This window comes from Lissotriton helveticus, chromosome 4_1 (assembly GCF_964261635.1).
Source record: "Lissotriton helveticus chromosome 4_1, aLisHel1.1, whole genome shotgun sequence".
Taxonomy (NCBI): domain Eukaryota; kingdom Metazoa; phylum Chordata; class Amphibia; order Caudata; family Salamandridae; genus Lissotriton; species Lissotriton helveticus.
Window position 1 is genome coordinate 2,069,136,395 of NC_136063.1, and position 26,989 is coordinate 2,069,163,383.

Below are 26,989 nucleotides of genomic sequence, written 5' to 3' on the forward strand. Positions count from 1 at the left end.
CAGCCTTTATGGCCTGATCCTAACGCTGCCAGCCATGCACATTTCCCAGTAGGCACGTTGAAATCATAATGTCTGCACGATCTTTGTTTCTGCAAAGCTGCCATTGGGCTACGGTCACTCAAGGGCATTGCAATATAGATTCTATCGGGCAAAACATAGGAATATACCCATAGGTTTCCAGAAAGCATTAACCTTGTAGTCTTGATCCAACGTGAGCAATGCATGCTTCTGCACTTTACCATACCCACTTCCAACTCAACACAGTAACACGCGCTAGATGACAGTAGACAAGGGGGGAGGGAGATGTGATAAGAGAGATAAAATAGACAATGGAGAGCACCAAACTGACTTATCAGCTCTGCAGGGCGGGAAAGCAATTTGGTGTGCTACTAAAGCACACGCTCTGTCACAGGCCATGCATAGTTTGTTTTTCAGGCACATAAACAGGGTGTATCATTTAAACACCTTTCAAATTACCTGACTAAACTTTAATGAAGGTTCTGTTAAATTGGACCAAATGACGTTCTCTAACAAAAATTTACAGATGCACATATATTATCAAAAATGACATAATTGATGACATCACATTACATCTCCACTGATATCATCAATGACACCAGACCATTGATGAAATCAATGGCATCACTCATTCTGCTTTAGAGCAGAGTGGCTGAGTTATTTGTACAGTGTCTGGCCTTTAGTCAGGACTTTCATCTAGAGGTTGCCACGCATTGTGAACAATTAACAGAGTGGGGTATAGGGAGAGCATTACCACCACGGGCTCTTCTCATCCTCATGAACACGCTCTATTGCCCCTTTGGTAAGTAGTGTCTGGATTTCTTTGCCCAGTATAGTGGTATGGTCTGCCAATCCACAAACTGGATGAACTTGGGGAAGTGTGGACAAAAAGGGGAGGGCATAACTAAATTGAACAGCCTACAGAACCCATTGGTCTGAAGTAATCAAGCACGAGCCAAGCAGACAAAATTGTATTCTGCCCACATCAGATGACTGTTTGAGGGGTTATTTAAGTGGCTTAGCGGCAGCTTTGTCAGGTGGAGAGGAGGAGGACTGCCACATATGCTGGTGGTACAGCCTTTACCACACCTCCTCTGTTGGAGCCGCAAAAGGGTTAGGTGGACACATAGAGAGTCTAGGAGGCATGTCTCTATCAGTGGGCTGAGCCCCAAAAATAGCCTCATAATTTCTAGGACTGTTAGTGGAACTGACAGGTATGAGAGAGAAACCCCAGTGAGTGGGCTGTGGATCAGCTATCCTTAAAATGCTCCAGGGTCGAGTTCACTTTCTTTCTGAAGAACCTGGAGCCGTCAACCTCATGTTCATCAAGGAAGCTTGAGCATCCCCAGAAAATCCTGTGGTACGCATCCAGGGATGCGTGCCCATGGCTTGGATAATACAGTCTGTTGTATCAAGGTCAACTCATCGGATATACTCAGCTGCACCTGACCATCATGCACTATGGTTTATAAAGTGTTACGGAGAAGTATGGCTCAGGGGTTAGAGGCAGCAGACCCGGAAGCTGAGATCGGTCCTGGACCAGGGTTCAATTCCCCGCCTCGGCGGGTCTTGGGCTAAAAAATTCCACAGACTCGATAATTCTCGCCCCGGTGCCTCCTCGACTCACGGGTTCACACTCTGCGACTCTGGGCAATAGCTTGCTTAATCTCCACAACGGCCCCTCGCGGCGGGATGCCTGACTTTCACCTTGTGGATACCCTGCTATCTCACAGGGGAATATCAGGACGGGTTCCCTAAGCAAGCGCCGGGAAACCCACTGCGGGTAGCTGTGCGCTATATAAGCTCAACTACATTTACAAAACTCTTCAGGAATGGGATGTAAGATCTCACTCGCTTTGTCCCAGAGCTTGTATGTAACAGCCCAAAAGGAACACCGCAATAAATCCCGGAGATCCAAACTGGCAGAAGAAAAGAAAAAATCCTCTTGTCAAGGACATCAATTCTTGCTTCAGCAGGAGAACTAGGTAAGGCATTGGGATTCAGCTTACTTATGGAAGCCTGGAACACCGACTCTCCCGTGTCAGGTGCTGTGTTAAGAAGCCTGGGTCCCTGTGAATGGCCTGTGACATCTAGCAATTGGATGGCTCACCAATGGCATTGAGCATAGTTAGGCCCAGGATGCTATGACTCCCTGCATGAGTGCCTCATTGAAAAGTAGCCAAGGATTGGAGGTGGAAGGGCCTGGTTGCAAAATTTCAGTAAGCACATTTACCTTAGTCTCCATAGTAGGCAACTGTAACGCCAAGATCTGTTTGGCCCTACAGACAACTACAGCAAATGAGGTGTCATCTTTGGCAGAGGGGCTGAAGGACAAATCCAGTTCTGTCTCAGGTGAAGTATCCAGACCACAAGGAAAATAGTGAGAGGAGCAAATTGTCCTCCTCCTTGTTGCCATTCTCATTGAGGGGAACCTGTTTAGGCTCTTGGACTACACAGAATTAGACCCAAAAATGCCTCTAGCTACTGAAATACTGGCACTGAGACAGGGTGTTATTAGGGAATCTTCCTAAGACATAGGCAGCGGCTTAATGATATCCTAGCTCAACATAGACCAAGATCTAGCTGAACTCAGTTCTTGACCAGACATTAGAATTGGAGCGCAGTTGCGCTGAGGTTCGCACTGAACTGGCGACAAACGTATGGAGGGATGACCTTGTGCTGTCATAGAGCTCGGCAAAGGTCAAGCAAGGTCAGGCAGAGTTGAGGGCCCTCTGGGAGAAGTCATACAAGAGGCTCTAATAGATCCATGGGGCCCATAGGTGTACCAAGAGGACCCAGAACCATCTGAAAAAGCCAACTACTCGATCTACTGCTCTTGGCTCAGGGAACTTAGGGAGCATCAACTCTAACCTTGAAACAGGCTCAAAGTCTGACAATGCTGGTGGACTCAGGTCGTGGGAAGGCTGACTGCATGACTTCTTCGCGATGTGAGAGTATCAGAAAGGAGTGGAATATTCCTTGGACTACTTGTGCTTATGTCATTACTTCCCTGTTTACTTCATCTGGGAGTAACCTGAGGACGGAGCCCTAGCCTGAGACCAGGAATGGGATTTGAGCTGGGACCAACCCCACTTCTTGTGTTTAGCGACGTACAGCTTTGCTGGCCTTCGTATGTATCAGAGAGCATTTATCACCCAACTTAAAGTCATGTTTGGAACCCAAGCACCAAAGGCAAATGTTACGCAGGCCTGTGCCCGACAAGTGCTTCCAATAAGCAACGCACACTTTATAACGGTCTTCTTCAAGGGAGACCCTTCACATTAATAAAAAGTCAATAAACATAGAAAGTCAATAAATATCGTGAAACAATTGAGAGCAGAGCTCAAGATCATGTCAAAGGACATGGAAAAAGGGAAACTGATGTCATTGTTCAGGGGTGGCACAGCACCTACATGTAGCTTCACTGCATCACTAAGTTAGGTGAGACAGAACAACCTCACTTCTTGATGACACCACCTGTCAGAGTGCAAAAGCAGTTGCATGAATACACTGTGGTATGGATCCAGTCTTGAGCCTGGGTGTTTTAAAGGTGAGGCATCTGTGGTTAGAAATATCCATCAGAACAAACCATTTTAATCCTGCTTTCCAGGAACAAGTGCTTTTTAGCTTATATCAGCCAGATTACGAGTCTGCTGAGGATATATAGACCTGTCCATCTTCTTCAGACTGCCTTTTCAGATGTGAGGACAGCCATCTTCTCACTGTCATCATATTCTTACTCCAGTGTCCATCCATCAAGGCTACTCATAAAGTTTGCTCTTATTTTCTGTGCCCTCCTCACTATGCTGTACTTATCTCTTCCTCTATAACTGCGGCCTGTATTCCCATGGATACCCAGATTCGGAACTTCTTCCATGATTTAGTGCAAGGTGGAAAGAATGGGATTAGTTGCATTATCTAGCTTGGTTAGCTTAACCAAAACCTTCCTGGAGTTTTACCCAGTATTCTACCTGGCCCGGTACCTGTCCATGTTTCTTCTGTGGTTCCAAAACGACAGATTCTCATTTTCCCATCCCAGCTGCTGTGTGCTTTCTCTGATCTGGTTTATCTGTTTGAACGTTCTCATTTGTAATCTTCCAATATTCTTCTGGAATTCTCAGCCCCACTCCTATTCATCTCTGATGGACTGATGCTGTTGGTTTTTTGACTCCGAGAGTGCACTGAGACCAGATAACTAGACCTCAGTGCTAATTCTTTGACCATTAATTATCTGGGTTTGAATGGCTTGTACTGAATTGGTATAACTTTACTTTTTTATAAGTCCCTAGTATATTGTACCAGGGGTACCCAGGGCTGCAGGACTTATTGTGCCACCATGAATGTCACAACATGAAAACATGTCTCCCATTTTTATCTGCTAACTAGACCATGCCATTTAGACTAATGGCAAAGCCCAAGTCTTTCTTTTTAATATATATAAGTCACCCCTACTGCAGCCCTATCAAATGCTAAAGGAGGGGTGCTTTATATTAAAAATTAGGGCATGTAATGTAATGTTATATGACCTAACAGTAAAAACCCTAAATTGTGTTTTTTTACAGCAGAATAGCTAGAAGCCCCACTGGGGAAGACAGGGTTACACGCTGACAACTCTGCTGTGCAAAAGTCTGAATGGGACTACTGTTATGTGGTCACATTGAGCCCGGGCAAGAACACCACCATTTTGCATGCTCACGTTTAAAGTTGTCATCTTTCTTGAACGTTGACACTTGACAGACAGTTGCTTGTGTGCCTGCATGGGATAATATTCTCTGAAGTGCCTTTGCTTACATTTACACTTCTTCAGAGGCATATTATCAGAGCCTTGAACATTCTGTACGAGTGCTAAAGTACATTTTGCAAAATGTTGTTTGTTATTGACCGCTCAGTGACAGCTCTGTAAGGATAGAATCAATAATGGTGGTCTTGAGAAGGATGATGCTCAACCCTACACCAAGATGGGCTCCTAGATGAAACATACCCAGAGATAACTGGGGAGTTAGATCACTCTCAGGCATTCTGTGTAGCATCAAAATAGTCGAATTGTTAATTTTCTGTACCATTCTTATGATGCTGATAACTCTGTGTTGCTTCCTTCTATTGATAATTGCAGCACAGTTATTTTACACAAGAATGTTATTGTTTCAATAAATATTTGAAATGCCAATTAGAATATTGCTTATTTTAAAAGTTTTAAGTCCTCATCTGTCACATCAGTTTATATTTGGAGATAAAGGGGAATTCCAGCTTATTCTCAGGCTTGCGATGTGTGGGGTGCCCGATTACTCCTATAAGGAGGAGATGTGTTACATCTCGGGCTCCCCAAGCCTAGCCATCTTTCCTTTTACTCCGAGTCAACAGGTACTTACAGATTTACCTCACCAGGGCTGCCAATCCGTCTTGATCACTCCTGGGTAATCCCAAACAACCTGTGATTCTGATTATTAATCATTGGACTAATTATACACCAAAATAATATACCTCTAAAAGAGAGGAAAAAAGAAACAAAAGCCAGAAGGTGAAAGAAGAACATTAGAAAATATCTTGTTTAGGGAAATGCTGTCTTGCACCAATTATCCCACGAACTCCAAAATGTTGTTCTTTTCGTGTTATAGGTTGCCCTATCCATTTTAGCTATTCTGTGTATCGAATCGAGCCATTCACATTCAAGAGGAGGAACAGGTAAAATCCATTTGATGCACAACTTTCTGCGCGCCAAAAGAACTAAGGTGAAGATAAGTGCTTTATATTGTTTAGATAAAGTATTTATGGACTTCTCATCCAGAATAACCCCAAAATGAACCAATGCAAGACTCACCTTAATTTCTTGCCCCACAATGCCTGACAACGTTGCGCCCACTTTCTGCCAGAAGGCTTGGATGGAAGAACACCGCCAAAACATGTGTGCTTCATCTGCATTTATTTCACCGCACTTTGGACACTTCCTCACAGCTTGCAAGCCCATTTTTGCCAGTCTTCGGGGGGTCCAATATGCCTTGTGAATGGTAAATAAGAGTTTTTTTCCTAGAGTTGCAGACTTCACACTATACCATAAAAGAGATAAAGACACTTACCATAATGTATCAAGATGGTTATCCGGCAGTTCCTTCCTCCAAGTCGCTTTAAACCAGGCATGTGAGTCTTCTAGGGGATGTATCATCATCCAGTACCATGCTGAAACTTCCTTTTGACCCGATAGGCACAAGACTATTTTAGATTCGCCAAACGTATTTCCCCTAACCCTCCCCCTTTTTCTTAATGATTTGACCCAACTTAATAGTTGGTAATACGTGAATTAGGAAATGGAGCCTTCTGAGATCTCCTGCATTTTTTGCCAAGATATTATACCCCCACCCTCTAACAACTGACCCCATCTGAGAATTCCTTTTTCTTTTATTGGAGCTACAAGAGAGTCTTGTAGACAAGCTGGCATTCCAGGTGATCTCCAGATGGGGGCGTAATAGCTGTAATACGGGATCTGTAGTATTACCCTGATTTGAGACCATACTTTACATGCGGCCTGAAGTATTTTTAGTCTCACCTTTTAAAAAACTGTTGGGTCTCCAAATTTGAAAAGAAAAAAGCTAGATAGATCCGGAGGGCCAAACGTAAGTGCTCTAAAAAGTGGTGAAAGTTTGGGGTATCTTTTAGCAGTTGCCTGAAGATTTTTAAATGAAAAGATCTCTGATATTGGAGAAGATCTGGGCTTGCTATACCCCCATTTTTCCTTTTTCTCTCTGAACTTCTGCCAGGCTTTTCTGGGTCATTTATTCCCTCAGATAAAACTGGAAAAAAAGACCTTATACTATCTTAAATTCTAAGGGGATTGAGTTAAATAGGAAGGTATATTTGGGTAGGATTGACATTTTTAAAAGGTTAGACTTGCCTAAAAAAAATTCCCACCTCTGTAGTTATTTCTTGACTTTGGAGGTAACTTTGTCAAAGTTCACTTTTGATAATGACTCGAGTTTCTGGACCACTTCAATCCCTATGTATCTGATATTTTGTCTGACTGGGTCACTCTGGTAGTTTGTATTTCATTGCATGATCTCAGTCTTCAATGGATTAACAGCATAACCTGATAGTTTGCCGAATCTCTCTAACATTTCCCATATAGCTGCAATTGACAAATGTAAATGACCCGTAAAAACCATCAGGTCTTTAGCGTAAAACACAATTTGGTTTTCCCACCCATTGCAGGAGAATGGCATAATATTCCCGCAAGCCCTTAATTTGATAGCGAGTGGCTCAATATACAAATTAAATAACAAGGGAGAAAGGGGACACCCCTGCCTGGTGCCTCTTCCTATTTTAACTTATTTAGATAAATTGCCAATTACTAGTACTCGGGCGTATGGGTTTTTATAAAGAGCCTTGATTGCTGAGACAAGAGTATGGCCCAAATTAAAACGCTGAATCACCTCTTGATGGAAGGGCCAACTGACCCTATCAAACGGTTTAGCAGCGTCGTATGTCATCACGGTTAGGGGTCTACCATATTCTGTTGCTAGGTCTATTGTGCCAATTAGTTCATGGATCAAATTGTGTAGATGCCTCCCCTTCATTAAGCCCTTCTGATCACTGTGAATCAGTAAACCTACCATCCGATCTAACTTTTTGGTAAGTATCTGTGCATAAAGCTTATAGTTACTGTTAAGAAGGGAGATCGACCTATACGATTCACAAGCCCTTGGATTTTTATTGGGTTTAAGAAGGATAATTATAGTAGCTAGGTCCCAAGAATGAGGCAGCTCTTGTTTTAGGATATAAACCGAGTTAAAAAGATTAAGCAAAATAGGAGCCAACTCTTCTTTCAAATGTTACAGATGTGACCATTGTTATGTAAATTTTCGGAAAATCAATAAAAAAATAAAATTAAAAAAACTTCTTTCAAATGAGAATAAATTTCATTTGGGAGGGCATCGTGCCCTCCAGCCTTACCTTTTTTTAAGCTTTTTATTGTGCTATAAACATGTTCCAATGTGAAGGGGGCGGATAGTCATCTCTAGTTTCATCGCTGAGGAACAGGAGATCCAAATAACGAAAAATATAGATCCTCATTCGGATCTATATCTTCTGTATATAGTTCTTGAAAAAATTGGACAAATGCATGTTCGGTCGCCCCATCCTCAGAGATGATATTACCAGTGGATTGGCATTTTAGTTCTTTAATAGAGTTTCTGACCTTATTAACTTTAACCTCCCAGGCCAAAAGTTTGCCAGATCCTTCCCCCTAATTCGTAGTTAGCAAGTTTACTTGCTTCCCATTTTTGTTTTACTTTAACTTCCAAGTAGTCAGCTAAATTTGCCTTTGCTTTTGCCAACTCCGTTTCTAATCCTAAACTGTTGGATGAGTTTGAGGTACGCCCTATATTACCTTGAATTGTTTTAATTGATTCTTCTAAAGATTTAATCTCAATCTTGACCTTTTTACTATGTGATGAGTTGACGCTGACTAAAAAGCCTGTAAGATAGGCTACGTATGTGTCCCATACCTTGTTTAAAGGGGCTGAGTCGAGATTAAAGAAAAGAAACTCATTTGTTGACTTTTTCAAATTGTCAATTATTGAAACATCTAGAAGTAAGGATCGATTCAAAGTCCAGCACCGTTCAGGTGCCTTGTCTTTGACCAAAAATTAAAGAGAAACTGCTGAATGGTCGGATAGATGCTCCAGAATATGAGAGACACTCTTAATAAGATTATTGACAGCGGCGGCTACCAAAAAAAAGTCTATCCTAGATTGATGACCATGTTATTTATTGTAGAAAGTGTATCTACCCGATTCTGCCCACCTCTTTACGCCCTTAAGCATCCACATATCAACAAGGCCCAAATCCTGAATTATGTGCCTTATAGCTGCTCTCATTTTCAGAATGGTAACAGTTGTGTCCTGGGTTAGGTCAAGGACTACATTGAAATCACCCCCCATGATGATAGGTTCATTTAACTCAATTAAATGTAAGAATAAAGTTCGTAGTGGGATGGGGGTCATCCAGGTTTGGACCATAGTACCCAACAAAGGTGAGCCATATTCCCTGGATCCTTGCCTTAGCAATCGCCCATCTACCTGATGAATCTACCAGGGTTTCGCCTAAGATAGATTGGGAAGATTTTTTAAACAAGATTGCCACCCCTTTTGCTGTAGCCTATTGTGTAGTGCATATGCAATGAAATGCTCTATCCATGGTTGACATTTTAGAATTTCCAACCATTCTTCTTTTAAAAGATGGGATTTTCGAATAAGAATAACCTCTGAGTCACACAACTTCAGATACTCCAATATCCTCCTTCTTGGTACCACCCTTAGCCCGTTAACATTCCACGGTAAGATTTTTTAAAATCTAGACTTATCTGGACCTGCCATAAAATGGGACAGTACTCCTACAAAAATCTAGATGACTCAACCGCTCATGAGAAAAAGGCAACCACAACACAAAGGAACTAAGTAAAAATTACATTAGAGGACCTTTTTTTTTATTTTCTCGCACATGCTCCCCCACCCCTTGTGAATCTATTTTTTGTGTTTTCCTAAGCTTGCATTTTGTGTCTGTGATCCTCCCTAACAACTAGAGGTATACTATGAACACCTCATATGAACTCTCCTACGTCTTGATGGTCGAATTTGAGTAGCTTTTATACCGTTTGTGACTTAATCTGCTATATGAAAATTTTCACCTCGTTTGGATCCCTAAAGTTAAGCATCTTATTATTTCTCATGATCCTCAGGGATGTTGGGAAACAAATGTTTGCAGTGGCGTCTAGATCTCTTAGTTCCTGGATATATTTACCAAGCTTCCACTGCCGGGCCACAGTTGTGGGAAAGACCAGTCGTTTTTCCTGTATGTTCCAGCCTTTAACGCTCCAGTAAGGATATTTTCTTTTAATGAATAGGTTTTGAAATTAACAGGAATCCCTCTTGCTATTTTTCTGCCTGAACAAAGCACAAAAGGGTCTCAATGAACTCTTTGTATATCCTCTTCTAATGTGGTTTGATCAAGAATCATATTATGCTCCTTAGAAGAGAGATTACAAAGGCATTTAAGATTCTTATATTATTCCTGCTTGCATTGTTTTCAAGGGCTTCTAATTTATCTCTTAACTCTTGTTCGCTTTTCTTCAACTTCAGAATCTCTTCTTGATTTAAGTCCACATTCATAGTGACCTCCTTATATACAGTTTCCATAGCCCCTACTCTGTCTACCAAACTGTTGATTTTTTCCTCCATAGCTTTCCAATGCCCTTGTATTTTCTGTTGGTTCATTTCGGAAGTAGCAAATCTCTCTCTCATTTCAGATAACAGAACCGACATTGTGTTTTCCAGACCAGAGGAGCTAGATTGGGCCATAGCCCTTAAAGGGTCATCCGAAATGACCTGCTGTTGAGGTTCTGAAGAAGACAGTGTGGCCATAGAGCTCTGTTTAGCGGTGGGATCTATATTATCTGGGGTCAAGTCCAAACTCTCATCCATATCTACTAAAGGGTCAAATCTATTTTCTAGTGAAATCTGGTTCGCCATTGTTTTCTTGGTACTAGTTGCCATACTTTTTTCCCCGTGCCTGAGTGATATGTTCTTGAGGGATTGATAAGGACCAAAACTGTTGTCTGCTGTGATGGGGGCCCTTGCGCCTATACCTTAAAATAGGAGCATAGCGAGGGGGCGAATTTAATTTTTCCGGGCTTTCTCTTTGTTTGTTTTTTGGGATTATGCCCTGTTTTTTCTGCAGACTCTTTGCTCAAGTTTGATGCAGGCAATGTATCTGCAAGTTGGTCAGGTTGCGTAGGTGGAGAAACCACCTGTATTCTGGATAAAGTGCTCCCAGTATTAAGGGCAACCAAATCCTCTTTGCCCCAAACCCCTCTGCTCCTTAATGTGTACCTGTTCACTATGCTCGTATTTCTTGCTGTGGATTTTGCCCTCCCTATTTTTTCCTTTTTTCCCCTAGTTGATGTGGTGGTTACTTTATGCCTAAAGTTCTCAGCCCGTTTTTTGAAAATCACCACCGTCCTCCGATGAGTGCCGCTCCCTCCTTCTTAATGGGGTCATCAGGGGTGTTCTGGCGGCATGTCCCTTCTCCCGCTTTTTTGGGAAGGCAGATTCCAGGTTGCACTTCCCGTCGCTCATATTGTCAGAAACCCGAGGTTTGCCACTACCGCTCCACGAAAAACCTATCCTGGCGGCAGCGCGGCAATTCCGACAGAGCTGCGCTGCTGCCTCCGCCCACTTTCCTCCCAGCATCCCACCGGCGGTGCTTCTTCTCCGAGCACCTAAGGAATTGCGAAAGGGAAGCTGAAAAAGCAGTAAACCGAAAAAGATCAGCCCCAAAACCCCCGCGTCACCCCGCTCTGTGTTCATGCTGCGTCACGGATCCGTCAGGTATGCACAAAAAATCTTTCTAAAGAGTCATTTGATTCCACCGCTGTAGAAGAGCTTGCGACCGCTGTTCACTGACAGACACCATGTTCCTATTGCTTGTGTCTCCCTTGGGGCATGCATAAGTTACCAAATGAAAGGGTTTTAGATCTGTTTCCATGATTTCCCTGGATAGTCAGGGTTGTCATGATCTGATGTTGCACATACCACCTGTAACCTTGCTAGGCTAGGGGCACAGATGGTGCACTGTGAGCTAGCCAGGACTGAGACCAACATATCCTGAGGGTGTGGGTGGTCTCTGTCTCGTGCTATTTTGACATTTTTGTTGTCCAACAAAAGCACAGTTTTACTGATAAAGTATGAACCTTACAACACTACTAAAGTTGGTACTTCAAGATGTCAAAACAATTGCTACATTAAACCCGACTTGATGCCCAAGTCGAATTTAATGTAACTTTTAGGAAGTAGCCACGTTGCTGCCCACGTTTCCCAGTGGCTATTTGAAAATGCTGGCTACAAGACAGCCTTCTGCCCTCATGGGGAGAGATGTGAACGATACCCCGGAGTGGGAACAACAGAGCCCTGCAGCTTGAAGATGTTACATATCCCTCGCAGGAAGCCACACAGGGTGTGAGGATAAAAAGGCAAGCTTCAAAGGTAAAGCCGCCTTTGAAGGGCAAATGGTGGACACACATGAGAGGGACCACTCCTTTGTTCAGGTAAATGGGTTGGGGGCAAGGACATTTAGGAGAGACCAGTTACCAAACCGTTTTTTCTGTGAGTGTGTAGTCCTCAGGTAACCGCACCTCTAGGATGGTCTCCTGAGCTCCACACACTAAGATAGTGGGTCTGCTATCTTGGGAGTGGGAAGAAGAGTGCATTCTGGGATAGCTAGATGCCACACATCGTGGGAAGACATCATCAGGTGGGGAAGATCCTAGTAGCCTATTAGCTAGTATCTGCTGCATCCCCCGAGGGTCCTCTCTGGGCATAAATTTGACATCCCTGGCACCCAGACCTCAGATCACATCTGAACTTGATAGAGGACTGAATAAGGACTGCCCTGCTGTTCCCTGAACCTGACAAGAGAGGCTGTACCAACCGCTGGACTGCACCTGCTGATCCTAGGGCTAGTAAAGAGAGGATTGTGCCTGTGGTGCTTGGCTCATGGAAGAGTTGCTTCAGAGCCACAAACTAAAGAATTGAACTCCTATAGTAGGTTGACTTGCTGTTACAGCACCATGGCCACAAAAGCTGAAGAAGCCCGTCCTAGCTAGTCACTGGCCACAATTGCCTCATGGCCACTGACTGCTGATTTGCAGTTGAGGTGACAAAGTCCCTATGATCCAATGTTGCACCTGAGTTTACAGCTCCTGGGAGAGCCATCGGAGTGCAGTTTGGTTGCCCAAGACTGGCTCTAGCCTTTACCAAAGGGAACCGTTGGTTTAGCTGTTGAGTACACAGCATTTGCAGCATCTTACATGGTCTTAAGCATCCTGTATCCCTTGCATCAGGACCACTCCGTTAAAGTCTATGGCGGTTTGCGCATAGAGCCTGGTTTTGAACTTGAGACTGCTTTGGCCTGCTTGACCTATCCCTTGCCAGAATTGATAGCCCACAGGGGCCGATGTAACCAAACACAAATCTTTAAAAGTTTTACAAAGTTTTCATACTTTATGGGTATGAATGCTTGTTGGAATCTTGCTTGATTTTGTGAATAGCCAAAAATAGTAAACTTAACCGCATGCGTGCGGGCGGAATTCCGCCCGTACGCTGGGATTTACTCATTCCCATGTTTCATGACGAGCTGGGCTCGTCATGAGCGTGCGAGGAGGCTACCTCATGACGAGCCCAGCTCGTCATGAGCGTCGAAGGGGTTAAAAGGGTAAATTACTCAAAAGTGCAAGTTACCTTTGTGAATCAGGCCTAAAGTTTCAGATTCAGTCTTGGTGTCTTTTTTTCTGCAGAAATGTGTTGGATTTTGCTTTGGGAAAGTGATTCTTAGTTTAAATTAATTTCCTTGAGTAAATATTTTAGAAAAAATGTAGCCAATTTACAACGTGACACATCTGGCGAAATGCCTCACGTTGTAAAGCCCTGCGTCCCATTATACCTGTGTCAGGTATAATGTGTGCAGGGTGGGCGTTCCCACGCAGGAAAGCCTCGTAAAAGTGATGCAGGGAAATCTACAAGGTTTCACTACGCCACTTCTAGGATGGATCACTGACTAAATATCGAGGGACAAAATATAGACTACCCAAAATATCGATGCCAAAATATCGACAGACAAAATATCGAATTCCTATCTACAAACAGGTAAGTACCAAAATATCGAATCCAAAATGTCGTTTAAAAATATATACTTTGTAAAACTATCAAATTTCTTAAAAATAATGTAAAATTAAAAAAATAGCTAAAATAAATAGCTAAAATATACTTAAAAATACTTAAATTACCTTAACATTATTAAATAATTAATGTAACATAAAAAAAACATACAATCATATATGTTAAAACATATATATATATATATTGACATAATATTATTGGAAAATACACAATATTATTACCGTAGGATAGCGGGAGAGTAAAAATTACTATTCCCACTCCTGGAAGTGCAATAGTAGGGAAAGCGTTGGATAGCATAGGGGTAAAAATTACTAATCCCACTCCAAGGAGTGCAACAGTGGAGAAAGCGTTGGATAGCGTAGGGGTAAAAATTACTATTCCCACTCCAGAGAGTGCAACAGTAGGGAAAGCGTTGGATAGCGTAGGGGTAAAAATTACTATTCCCACTCCAGTTAGTGCAACAGTAGGGAAAGCGTTGGATAGCGTAGGGGTAAAAATTACTATTCCCACTCCAGAGAGTGCAACAGTAGGGAAAGCGTTGGATAGCGTAGGGGTAAAAATGACTATTCCCACTCCAGAGAGTGCAACAGTAGGGAAAACGTTGGATAGCGTAGGGGTAAAAATGACTATTCCCACTCCAGAGAGTGCAACAGTAGGGAAAGCGTTGGATAGCATAGGGGTAAAAATTACTGTTCCCACTCTAGAGAGTGCAACAGTATGGAAAGCGTTGGATAGCGTAGGGGTAAACAAAACTATTCCCGTTCCAGTGAGTGCAACAGTAGGGAAAGCGTTGAATAGCATAGGGGTTCATTTTACTATTCCCACTCTAGTGAAAATAAATTAATATAATTCACATAATTATCAATTAATCAATTAATAAAAATGAATTACCAATTAAGAATTAATTAATTACCAATTAAAAATTAATTAACAATGTATTCAAAATAAATACCAATAAATAAATTAACATATTTAATTTAAATTTAAATTACTTCCCACCCTATTCCCCTATAAACCCACAACCCGCTACAGAAAATAAATTAATATTATTCACATAATTATCAATTAATCAATTAATAAAAATTAATTATCAATTAGGAATGAATTAATTACCAATTAAAAATTAATTAACAATTTATTCAAAATAAATACCAATAAATAAATTTACATATTTAATTTATTATAATTAAATTACTTCCCACCCTATTCCCCTATAAACCCACAACCCACTACAGAAAATAAATTAATATTATTCACATAATTATCAATTAATAAAAATTAATTATCGATTAAGAATTAATTAATTACCAATTAAAAATTAATTAACAATTTATTCAAAATAAATACCAATAAATTAATTAACATATTTTATTAATTATAATTAAATTACTTCCCACCCTATTCCCCTATAAACCCACAACCCGCTACAGAAAATAAATTAATATTATTCACATAATTATCAATTAATAAAAATTCATTATCAATTAAGAATTAATTAATTACCAATTAAAAATGAATTAAGAATGTATTCAAAATAAATACCAATAAATTAATTAACATATTTAATTAATTATAGTTAAATTACTTCCTACCCTATTCCCCTATAAACCCACAACCCGCTACAGAATTAAATTGCGCAAAAATTAAATAACATAAAATGAATTACTTAAAATAAATTACAAAAAATATACACTTTTCACACATATACTAACATACAAAACACTTTAAAAAATTCGATTTTATTAAAAATTTGATATTTTTTATAACTTATATTATGGATTTCGATATTTTGACTTTCTATATTTTTAAAATCGATATTACATTACTTACCTTAAAAACGATATTTTCGATGTCTATATTCTGTCCATTCGATATTTTGTCCGTTCTATATTTTGGAGTCGATATTTGTGTCACTCGATATTTTGGACTCGATATTTTGTCCATATACCTCTAGGATGCCACTGAGTCAACACCTTATGCCTGCTTAAAGCTGGCGTAAGGGGTTACGCAGTACAAAAAGTTTAGGCCTCAACATGCATTGCTGGAGTTGCGTCTTGCTTGCGACACAACTCCAGTAATGCGTGACTTTTGGGCCAACAGACGTGTCAGAATTTCTGACGCATTTGTTAATCCTTGCGCCAGTGGGAGCCTTATTATAAATACGGCGCATCCATGGTGGCACAAGGGTATCGCATTCTGGTGCAGGGAAACTGACGCATATCTACAGATGCATCAGTTTCTTGTAAATCTGCCTCCATGTCTCTGCCAAATTGAAAGACGTGAGGGCTATTCACAAAGGTAACGTGTACTTTTGAGTAATTTACAGTTGTAATTTACTCTTACACTTTTGAGTAACTTCACTTGGATTTTGTGAACAGCTAAAAGTGGTAAAGTTACTCAAAAGTGTATGAGTAAATGGCATGTGTAAATTACTCATAAGTGTAAGTTACCTTTGTGAATCAGGTCCTTTGTTTTTAGGTCTCGCCTAGGCAGAGCGCATGCCCTGCTCTAGAAGGACCTTTAGCCATCGGTCTTCACTTTTCAAGCACTGCACTCGTGCTTGTGGTGGCATCCACCTTGTGAGAGCAAGCAGCGGCGCGCCACAAGCACAAGTGCAGTGCTTGAAAAGTGAAGCCTTCTCTCCCAAGTGCGCGTGTTCACCTCTCGCGGGCTCACCTCCTGCTCCCCCTCCCTCTCACAACCTCTCCGCTTCACGGCACTGCGCTTCATGTTTCACAAAGTGCAGAGGTATTTTTTCTTTACAACTGCCACTTCTGTGGATGCGTGTGGGCGCCCACCTTTTATCAACACAGCATCTGCTTCACGGCACTACGCTTCATGTTTCACGAAGTGCAGAGGCCATGAAGCGGGTGCCGAACTGCTAAAAGAAAGGCACGTGTTTCTAGTAACAGTAAGAACGGAAAAACAAGTTTCTTTTGGACTCCAGCATTTAGAAAGGCGCGTGTTTCTAGTAACAGTAAGAAATGGAAAAACAAGTTTCTTTTGGACTCCAGCATTTTCTCTGAGACCTAATAGTGTACGGTAAGTTGCACCCTTCCAATATGGCAGTTAAATGAGCACCATTAAAATGATCTCTATACTTCCTCAAATGTACTGGACGGGTGCTTCGGGTTCCCCTCTTGCTTTAATGTGCACAAAGGAAACTCGCTCTTTTAGAATAGCGTATTGTCACTTTCCCAGAAGCGGCCGTGGAAACAGTATCTCGCTGTAGCAGGCTGGGTCCACACGATGGAGAACGGGGGAGAGATATCGACCTCGGCACACTTGTATTTCCAGCAACAGAAGTACGATATGGCAGAGCAGCTATATAGCAAGTTCATTGTCATGCACGATGCCGCAGGCACACGTGGCAGGTAAACAGAATCTCCAGGACTATATGAGCTTGGGACTGCATCAGCGATAAGTGGGGCAGCCTACTAAAACATACAATATAACCAGGCTGTAGTAATCCTTGTTGTAAACACTTGTTTGTGCATGCTTACAGTTGCCATCTTAGGTGTAGGAAAATCTGGTTTGTATGTTACATAGTGTGGGTGCAGGTGAACAGCTCTCATTAGTGATTCGCAGGATACTACATACTACCCTTGTAGAGTCGTCAGATATTTGTTTGGGGAGTGGGGTGTATAATACGAGTTGCGAAGCGCGTTATTGAGAGTTCGTTCCACAACCCCTCCTTTAAACCAGGCCATCTACAAAGCTGTAACTCTGCTGGATGGATATTGAGCTTATCGAAAGTGATTATCGGATGCTATTTTGGAGTTTCAGTCCCTTTACAATCTCCCGGAATAAACCTTGACTGCTCCCAATTGGTGAATATTGGTATTTATTTATTTATCTATTTATATTTATTTTTGTTTTATTTAATGCGATTTTATATAGCACGAACTTTACCCAAAGGTGTCAGAGTTCTTTATCAAAGGATCAGTTACATTACATAAGGACTTCGGAGTACATGAGTTACATAAAAGATACAAATAGAAAAACTCTAAATTCACAAAAGAAAGGTAGTAAGTACATACGATTACTACAGATACTAGTGGTTAGAGTTGCATATATACAAGCTGAAAATTCACTCAAGGAAAAGATACAAACAGAAAAACTCTAAATTCACAAAAGAATGGTAGTAAGTACATACGTTTACTACAGATACTAGTGGTTAGAGTTGCATATATACAAGTTTAAAATTCACTCAAAGAAAAGATACACACAGAACAAGCATTGGCATAGCCAATAGGTCTCGCCTTTGGGACATTATAAGAGTTTAGCCATGCAACACTCCCGCAGGATATCTGAGGGCTCACCTGTCTTACCTTACTCACTTGTCTTCACTTACCTGTCTGGTCTCCTGGTCTCCACTATACAGCATAAACAGATCCTACATATATAATGGACAGTATTGTTTACCGCTGCAACTGCTGATGTTCAAATGACATGTATGCACTTCGATGTACTCGACGGTTTGTTTTCCTGGGTGGAAATGCTGGCGTGGGCTGCTGAAATCGCATTAGCTACGTTAAGTCTGTTTACTCTCGTCCTGCCTGATGCATTTTACAATGTTGTCAGCCGAAGCGATGGTAAATGCTCTGAATAAATAAACAATGAAAAAAGAATAAAACGGCATAAACATGTATAATAACTAGCTGAGACTCGGGGGGAGGGAGCTGCTGAGAGATCTCCGCAAAGGCTTCACATGAATAAAGCCGAATATAACTGACAAAAAAATGTACTTTAACAAAGAATAAACATATGTCAAGAACTAACGTTGGAAGGGGAATAGTTTTAAATAAATAGGTGAGAGAGGTAAGAGAAACTAACTTTTTTCACAGTTTAAAAAAAAAAAGTATTTAGCTTTTTTTGCCTTGGACTCTGTTTATTACCTTTATGTTTAATGATGTGGGGACCGGGCACAAAGGGCAATATAGTATCAGCTGTGAAAGGAAGGTGTGAAGAGTGGGGCAGGGGGCTGTCCTACAGATGTCTCCAAGAGTGACGTATTTGAAAGCGCTACTCATTATTGATAAAATCACAGTATTCTCAATCACAACACAACACACTAACGGGTTATAGTAGCGAAGCTTTAAAACCAGGCACTATAATTCAAAGAGAAACCTAATTCAGAAGCTTGTTTGGCATCAGGTCATTAGAGTTCTATTTTAGGCAAAACCCCAGGAGGCCTTAAGTAATAATTATCAAATTGTTGCCCTGGTTTCTTTAAAATCCCAAATGATAGACCGTCGCTCTCGACAGTGATGAGTGAATTTAGAGCACAAAGGGAAAGTGCGTATTTCTATGTATGGAAAACAGAAATGCTCGTTTAAGTTATGTTATCACTTGGTGTCTTTGAATGGGAGAAATAACAGCTGATGTATCAGCATGACAACAGAATCATTAGCTTTATGATTACAAGCAATCCCACTGTGATTACATATTGAATACTACCATTAATTACCTCTTCTCTTGAGACCATTTGGAGAAGGTGGCCTCTAGGCAGCTACCATGTACTCAGGGACATATAGATGAGGGTTTTGAGTCATGGTTGCACCACGCCATGTGGTACATGCCCCACGCAAACCTCTCAGTCGTATTTATGAAGCCACGCAAAGCCACTGTGCGTGGCTCTGAATGGCTTCACAAATACTGAGCAATGCAGGTGAGGTATAACGAGGAGAAATATCTTTATTTCTCCTTGTTTTTCCTGCTTCTTTCTATGTGTGCTGCATAGAAAGAGGAAAACACCTCATAGGATTGTTTTTGTTGAATAAGGTTCCCCTTCCTGCACAAAAACAATCCTGCCTGTAACACGGGTACCCTTGCACCATGGTGCAAGGGTGCTTGCGTTGGCGCTAGCCTGCCGAAACAGCTCCAGCACAGTGGAAAAGACAGGCCCATATTGATGCATTTCTGCCCTTTCCCTGTGACACAGAGCAGTGCAGCAAGGTAACTTGCTGTGCAGCCCTGCCCCACATTTTCAGTATATATGCCCCTCGGTGTTTGCTACCGAGTGATGTCACTGGCAGGCCATCAGTCAGAGACTACTTTGGAGTTTATGAAACATTATTTGGTCCAGCTGCCTTTAAATCCTTAGGGGCATATTTATCAAGTGTTTGCATCGCTGCTGCGCCATGCAATGGGGCACGAGGGTAACGCAAGCAGTAAGTCATATTTAAGAAACAACGCAAGTGCCCAAATGTGTATTTTCTTTTAGAACTGCGTGGTGCAAAAGCTGCGCTGAATCTAGCTGCATCATGCAGGAAATTATTATATGCAATGTAGGAGTTGCTGTGCTAAATCCAACACAAACATAAATCAGTGGTACATAACAATATATCACTACACCGTGGAGTGACTGTAGCATAAATTCTTCACCTTCACAGTACACTCTGGCAAGCTCAACTATGCCATGGAGGTCGTTCTGCTGCTACTGGGTTTAGCCAGGAGACAACCATGCAGGCAGCGAAGGAGGAAGGAGCATGTTTTCCATCAGAGCATATCCCTCATTCACCTCAAGGAGGAGGAGGTCATTCAGTTCAACAGACTGAATAGGGAGTCCATCATGGAATTGCTGGAGAAGAAAGTGCCAAGTTTCTAGCCAGCAACTGCAAGGACCAATGCCATCCCACCACATGTAAAATTGATGTTTGTTTTGCACTTGTTGGCCTCAGGATGATTCCAAATCCCAGCAGCCAGATTGGCAGGCATTTCACAGGGAGTATTTTCTGCCTTAATCCCATTCTGTATTGGATGCCATCATAAAACTCACAGCTCAGTACCGTCTCTTCCCAAAAACTACCCAACACCAGTTGGCCCCAAACAAGGCTTCTACAACATTGCTGGATTCCCTCGTGTGCTTGGTGCCATTGATTGCACACTCGTGCAATTTGTGCCTCCTGTAGCCACATCACACCTGTACGGAAACCATAAGCACAATTACTCCATAAATATCCAGGCAATAGTGAACCATCATGGAATTGTTTTTTTGTTTACATTTTTTTATTGGTATTTAGCATTTCTTTTTTTTTTTTTGGCCCTCATCTCACTTTTTAAGCCTCTGCGGGTCTTATGAAGCCGTTGTTAGGAACTGTGGACCTCCCGGCTTACCGCACTCGCTTAGGTCACCCGACCCATCCCTTTTGTGAGGGACTTGGTGTAATCATAGGACCAGCTATATTATTCGGAATCTGCGACCCCAACTCATAAGAGGATGCCAGATGTTTAATGACTTATCCTCTACACCTTCATATTCCAGCCTGGCCATAGCAAACGAGGCTTTAAGCCAGTCCTCTCTTTTTGGTGGGAGGGAATCTTTCCATTTCTTACAAATCTCCCTCCGCGCCAACAAAACCATGTATAGTAGAAGACCTCTATGCAACAGTGGGGCTCTCTGACAGAATAAACCATCGTCCCCGAAAAAACTAGGGGGAGATTAACATCGATACTGGTTTTGAAAATGTCCCGGAGTGAGTCGCCCACCTCTTTCCCAAAAAATTCCATTTCCGAACACTCAAAAAAGACATGAAGGAAGATGGCGGCGGAGTGAGACGCTCTTTCGAGTCCCTCCGGCGCCAAACCCAGCTTAGCCTTGTCCAGCATTCTTTGCGGCGTGCTGTTCGGCTGTCGGAGGGCGGCGGAAGACCCCCGAAACGGAGGGGTAGGGTCCGGTCCTGCGACCAAGAGCGGAGGCTGCCTTGAGGCGGTCTTGGGAGCGGCGGCGGTCTGCGGCCCTGCGAGCCTTGGCCTTGCGTAAAAGAGGGGCCGGACTTCCTGCTCTGCGGCGACGAGGCAGGAACGCGAAGTGGAGTCGCGGCAGACTCGGAGCTCTCGGCTCTCGCCCCGCCGCTTGCTGGAGGCTGCACCCGTGCCTGGGGTGAGGTGGCCGCCTTGGAGGTCCCGCAGCGGTCGACGGACGAGTGCCGGTAAGAGAGGCCGGCTGGGACCAGCGAGCACGGAGGCCGCGGTGCTGCCCCCCCGCCGCCTCGGACTTGTCCTGTCATGCGGGGCCGCCCGGCCAGGCAAGCTCACCGGGCGAGGTCCTGTCATGGGCCCCAGACGGCGTGGTTGGCTTGGTGACCGCCGGGGGCCTGGGGGTAGCTGCGATGACTTGGCGGCCCATGTCCTAGAGATCCCCGGCCTGGCCTACCTAAGGGACCCGGGCTCCCTGCTCCGGAGAGGCGGTGTAGACCCATAGGAGGGGAGCCGCGACAGCCTAGACTCTTGGCGTTCTGCCCTGTCGGGCCATCTGGCGGGGGGCCGTGTGGAGCGACGGGGGGGCACCCTCCCTAGCAGCTCGAGGCTCGTGATACCGGGCCCTGGGAGCCTGGCGGGCTCGGGCCCCGGGCACAACACGTGGAGAAAGGGGACGTGAAGGTGGAACTGCGGCTGTGGGGACTCCGGACCTTTGGGCTAGCGCCTACCCCCCGCAGCTCTGGGGAGCAGCTCCGAGTGGAAGGTGGATGTGCAGCGTGGCCGGAGGGGGGGACCGTGAAGGTGGACCAGCAGCCAATAGGGGCCCCAGCAACGGCGCCATCTTCCCCCACCGCATCCCTGAAGAGCCTAGGAGGTTGGGAAGGCCCTGCTGAAGCGCAGCCCCCTGAGCCATCTGTGCCCTGCGGTGCCGGTCCGTCCCGGAGGTGACCTTCCTTGGGAGCTGGCTGGAGAGCATTGCGCCTTGAGTACTGCGTGGTGAGCTGTGCGGCGCCGCTTGGCCGCGGCGGGGCTGGACATAGGCCGAGGCCGTGAGCCCGGGGGGTCCCCTGCCCTGGGGACACTAGCAGTGGTAACGGCGGCGCAGCCCCCAGAGGCGGAGTGCCAGAGGCGCACGCCTGGGATACGGACTGGGACCTGCCCTTGGAGAACCCCGACCGGGGGGGAACTGACAACAGATCTGCTCTTCCGACGCTGGGGCTGAGGTGCCTTGTGCATACCGGAGAGGTGACTGCTGCCCTCCCCAGGGGTGTCGCGATGTCCTCCACACTACGCAAGGGGAAGACAGGGAAAGATGGCGCGGCAAAGAACTCTCAACAACCACCGTCGCCCGGACCCAGCGTATCACCCAAGAATTCGGACGATGAGGCCCCTGCAACCAAGGCCTTTATGAAGGAACTCTTTGCCTCTATCAAGGAGGACATTTCTGAACTTCGCGCCCAACTAGCGTCGGACCTCCGTGAGGTACGGAGGGATGTGGATGACCTCGGAGAGAGAGTGGCCACGTTGGAGGACCACGACCTGAACGTGGCGAACGATGTCCATCAGCTGCAGCAAGATGTAATTAGGCTCACGGAGCAGAACTTGGATCTCCAGGCTCATACGGAGGATCTGGAAAACTGTTCCCGCCGGAACAACATCCGTATTCGGGCGGTACCCTGGGACGGAGAAGCAGGCGATCTGCGGGGTTATGTCCAAGCTCTTTTCTTGCAAGTTCTGGACGACGCCGATGTTCAGGAAGTCAGAATGGACAGAGTGCACAAGGTCGGTCTCCCTAGAAGGGGTGGGGGGCCGCCCCCGGACATCCTCGCCTGTGTGCACGATTTCCAGCTAAAAGAGAGGATCCTCCGGAAGGCGCGCACTTTCCCTTCTTTGCAATTCAGAGAACACCGTCCGCAGCTGTACCAGGACCTAGCGGCATCAACCCTCCAGAAGCGGCGGGAGTTCCGCTCAGTGACCACCTTCCTTCAGGAACGCAACATCTCCTATTCGTGGGGTCATCCCTTCCGCATCATCTTCCGATGGGAGAACAGGCTTGCGCAGATTCGGTCTCTCCAGGTGGCAAAAGAACTGTTGGGGCTGGACGATGAGACCCCCTCGCAGGCGGTCTTCCTCATGGCAGAGAGTGGGCCCGGCCGCGGATCGTGGGCGGCCTGACCGTGTGGCTAGCTTACAGGAGAGAGGGAATGCGGTGGCATCGGTGGCCTCAGCGACTTTGGCGCCATCCCAGCAAAGCTCCGGTGCCGCTTGACCTTGAGCCGCCAGCTGGTTGGTGCCGGAGGGGCACGTCCTGCCAGGTGACATGGGTTTTAGTGTACTTTTGGAGGAGACACCCCGTACCGTGGCCTGTGGGGTCCCACCTTGGACACCACATCCCCAGCCTAGGAGGACCACTACAACTTGTTCCCCGATGGGACTGCTAAGTACACTGTTTTTGTTTTTGGATTGGGGTTGGGAAGGGGGGGGATGGGAGGACCTTGGAGGTCGATTGAGGGGGGGTCCGGTGGGCGCTGGGATTGTTTGTCCGCTTTTGAGGGTTGTTGGGGTTTGGAAGTGTTGAATGCGGTAGGGGCTGTTGGGGGAAGGGTGGGGTTGGGGGTGGGGGTAGTTGGATGGGTTGTTCGAAGGGGTGGTGATGACAGGGATGTGTGGATTGTTGTGCGTGCTGATGTCAGTGTGAGGGACGCTGAATACTGGAGAGGCTGGGGGAATTGGACTGATGTGCTGGCTGGTTCGGGGAGTCGGGTGGTTGTAGTGACTGCAGAGCGGGTGAATCTACTTTATCTCTATGTCACTTAATATTGCTACTTGGAACGTGAAGGGCTTGAACTCTCCACAAAAGCGCCAGAAAGTTTGGAAATACCTGACTGACCATCAGCTGGACGTGGTGGGCCTGCAGGAAACCCACTTGACGCGTAAAGATGAGCTTCGCCTTAGACATAGGCACTTTCCGCTTATTTATAGGTCCTCGGCCTCCACCAAACATAGGGGGGTGGCCCTTCTGTTTCGAGCGCTCCCTTCATTTTCAACCAATGGGGATGCAGAGTGACAGGGAGGGCCGTTGGTTGATGGTCAAAGGATTGCTGCGTGAGAGGATTTGTACGTTTGTGGTGGTGTATGCTCCTAATTCGGGGCAGAATAGTTTTCTCCAAGATCTGCTGCGCAAGATTGAGAACTTTGTTGAGGGTCATTTGATTCTTCTCTGTGATTTTAACTTAGTGTGGGACAAAACCCTGGATAGTTCTGGCACCCTTAGAGCCGATGCCGGCTCGTTCTCTTCAGCCACGCAGCGTAAGATAAGTGAAATGGGTTTGATTGATGGTTGGCGCGCGCTGCACCCCCACTCCCGAGACTACACTTTCTTTTCTGCTGTCCACCACTCCTATTCCAGGCTCGATCATGTCTTTCTGAGCCAGGCCCTTCGGGGCGATGTCCCCGACTCCAGTATCTTTCCACTCTCTGTCTCAGATCACAGCTTGCTGGTCCTTGGGCTGCGCTGGTCGGCGAGGGGCGACGGATTGCGCAAATGGTATTTCCCTGCTGCCTTAATCCGAGATGACACTTCTTGCAAAGCATTGCGAACGGCCATCCGAGACTTCTGGGCCCTAAACCCGGTCTCGGACACCTCTATCTTCACGACTTGGGATGCCTGCAATGCTTCCTTGAGGGGCACGTGCCTCGCACTAAACGCTAATCTTAACAAATTGCGGAGAGCGGAACGGGAGGAGCTAGAAGCTGAGCTGGCCGTCCTGGAATCGGCACATAAGTTGAATCCCTCCCGACTCACCCTTCGCCCCCTTACGGCGGTGCGGGGGAAGCTGAGGGCCCACTACAACAACAGAGCGGAATTTACTCTACTACGGCTGCGCCATACCTCCTACGCGCAGGGTGACAAGGTGGGGAGACACTTAGCCCGACAACTTCGAGACAAACGAGAAAGAGAATACATTGGGAGCATGCAGGGCGGAGCGGGGGACCCCCTTCACCGGGACGAGGAAAAGGCGGCCTTGTTTGGCCGCTTTTACGCTGACCTCTATAAAAGTGATGATCACGATCCTGAAGCGCAAAGGCGATATCTGGCAGACTTATCACTACCTCAAGTCTCTGCTGACCGAAACGAATGCTTAACGGCCCCCTTCTCCCGGGAGGAAATTCTAGACGCCATCAAAGCCCTGAAGCCTCACAAGGCGCCGGGGCCAGATGGATATACCGCCCTTTTTTATCAGACCTTCTCCACCGAGATCTGTGACTACCTAGTTGAGCTCTTCAATGCGATGGCCGAGACTGGCTGCATCTCTGGCTCTATGGCCGAGGCGGTGATCTCGGTCATCCCTAAACCCGGGAAGGACCCAGCTAGATGCTCTTCCTACCGACCGATTGCCCTTTTGAACATCGATGCGAAGTTATATTAAGCTATTATTGCACGACGCCTCCAGGATCTGATGCCGGTCCTCATCCACCCAGATCAGTCGGGCTTTATCGCGGGACGACAGACCCACGATAACTTACGTCGGGTGATCCATTCGATCGAAAAGGCCGATAGATTCCGCATCCCGGCGGTGCTAGTGGGACTGGATGCGGAGAAGGCCTTCGATCGGGTGGATTGGGGGCTTTTGTTTCGCACCCTGGCGGCCTTCGGATTTTCGGATAAATTCATCACGATGATCCGGGCGAACTACAGTACTCTCCGCTCCAGAGTAGCCGTTAATGGACACTTGTCACCCTTTTTCTCCCACTCCAGCGGAACTAGGCAGGGCTGTCCCCTTTCCCCTCTGCTCTTTGCGCTTAGCATTGAACCGCTGGCGTTGGTGGTACGAGAGCATGAGGGGATTCGGGGCCTCCCCTTCACGGGAGAGCAACACAAGATCTCACTTTTTGCGGATGACGTCCTTCTGTCCATAGAAGACCCTGCTCGCTCGCTCCCCCACGTCCAGAGGGTCCTGTCCGAGTTTGAGGAGGTAGCCGGGTTCAAGGTGAACTTTGGGAAGTCGTACATCCTAAACCTCACACTGTCACCGGCTGAAATGGAACGGGTATGGCTTTTGACCCCCCTGTCTTGGGCGACTGGCTCCCTCTTGTATCTGGGGGTCCACTTGACACCTACAGTGGGGGGCCTGTTCTCTGCAAATTTCCCTCCGCTGCTGACGTCCATAGGGGCTGACTTAGCCCACTGGAGGCCCAAATACATCTCATGGCTTGGCAGAATACACGCCATTAAGATGGTTCTCCTCCCTAAGTTCCTCTACCTTTTTCAGGCTCTAGATTTTTTTAGACGCCTCAAAACTTTGATGCTCCGCTTCATCTGGCAAGACGGGCGCGCCGTTTCTCCTTTTTTACATTGCGCCGATTACGGTCGGAAAGGGGAGTGGGTCTTCCTGATATGCACCTGTATTATAAAGCGGCGCAACTACGAGTCCTTGTGGAATGGTCCCAGCAACTCTCAGAAAAACACTGGCTGCATATGGACAGGAGTGTCGCGGGTCGGTCCGTATGGGATCTGGCCTGGAAGCCCAAGGGAGATAGGCCCA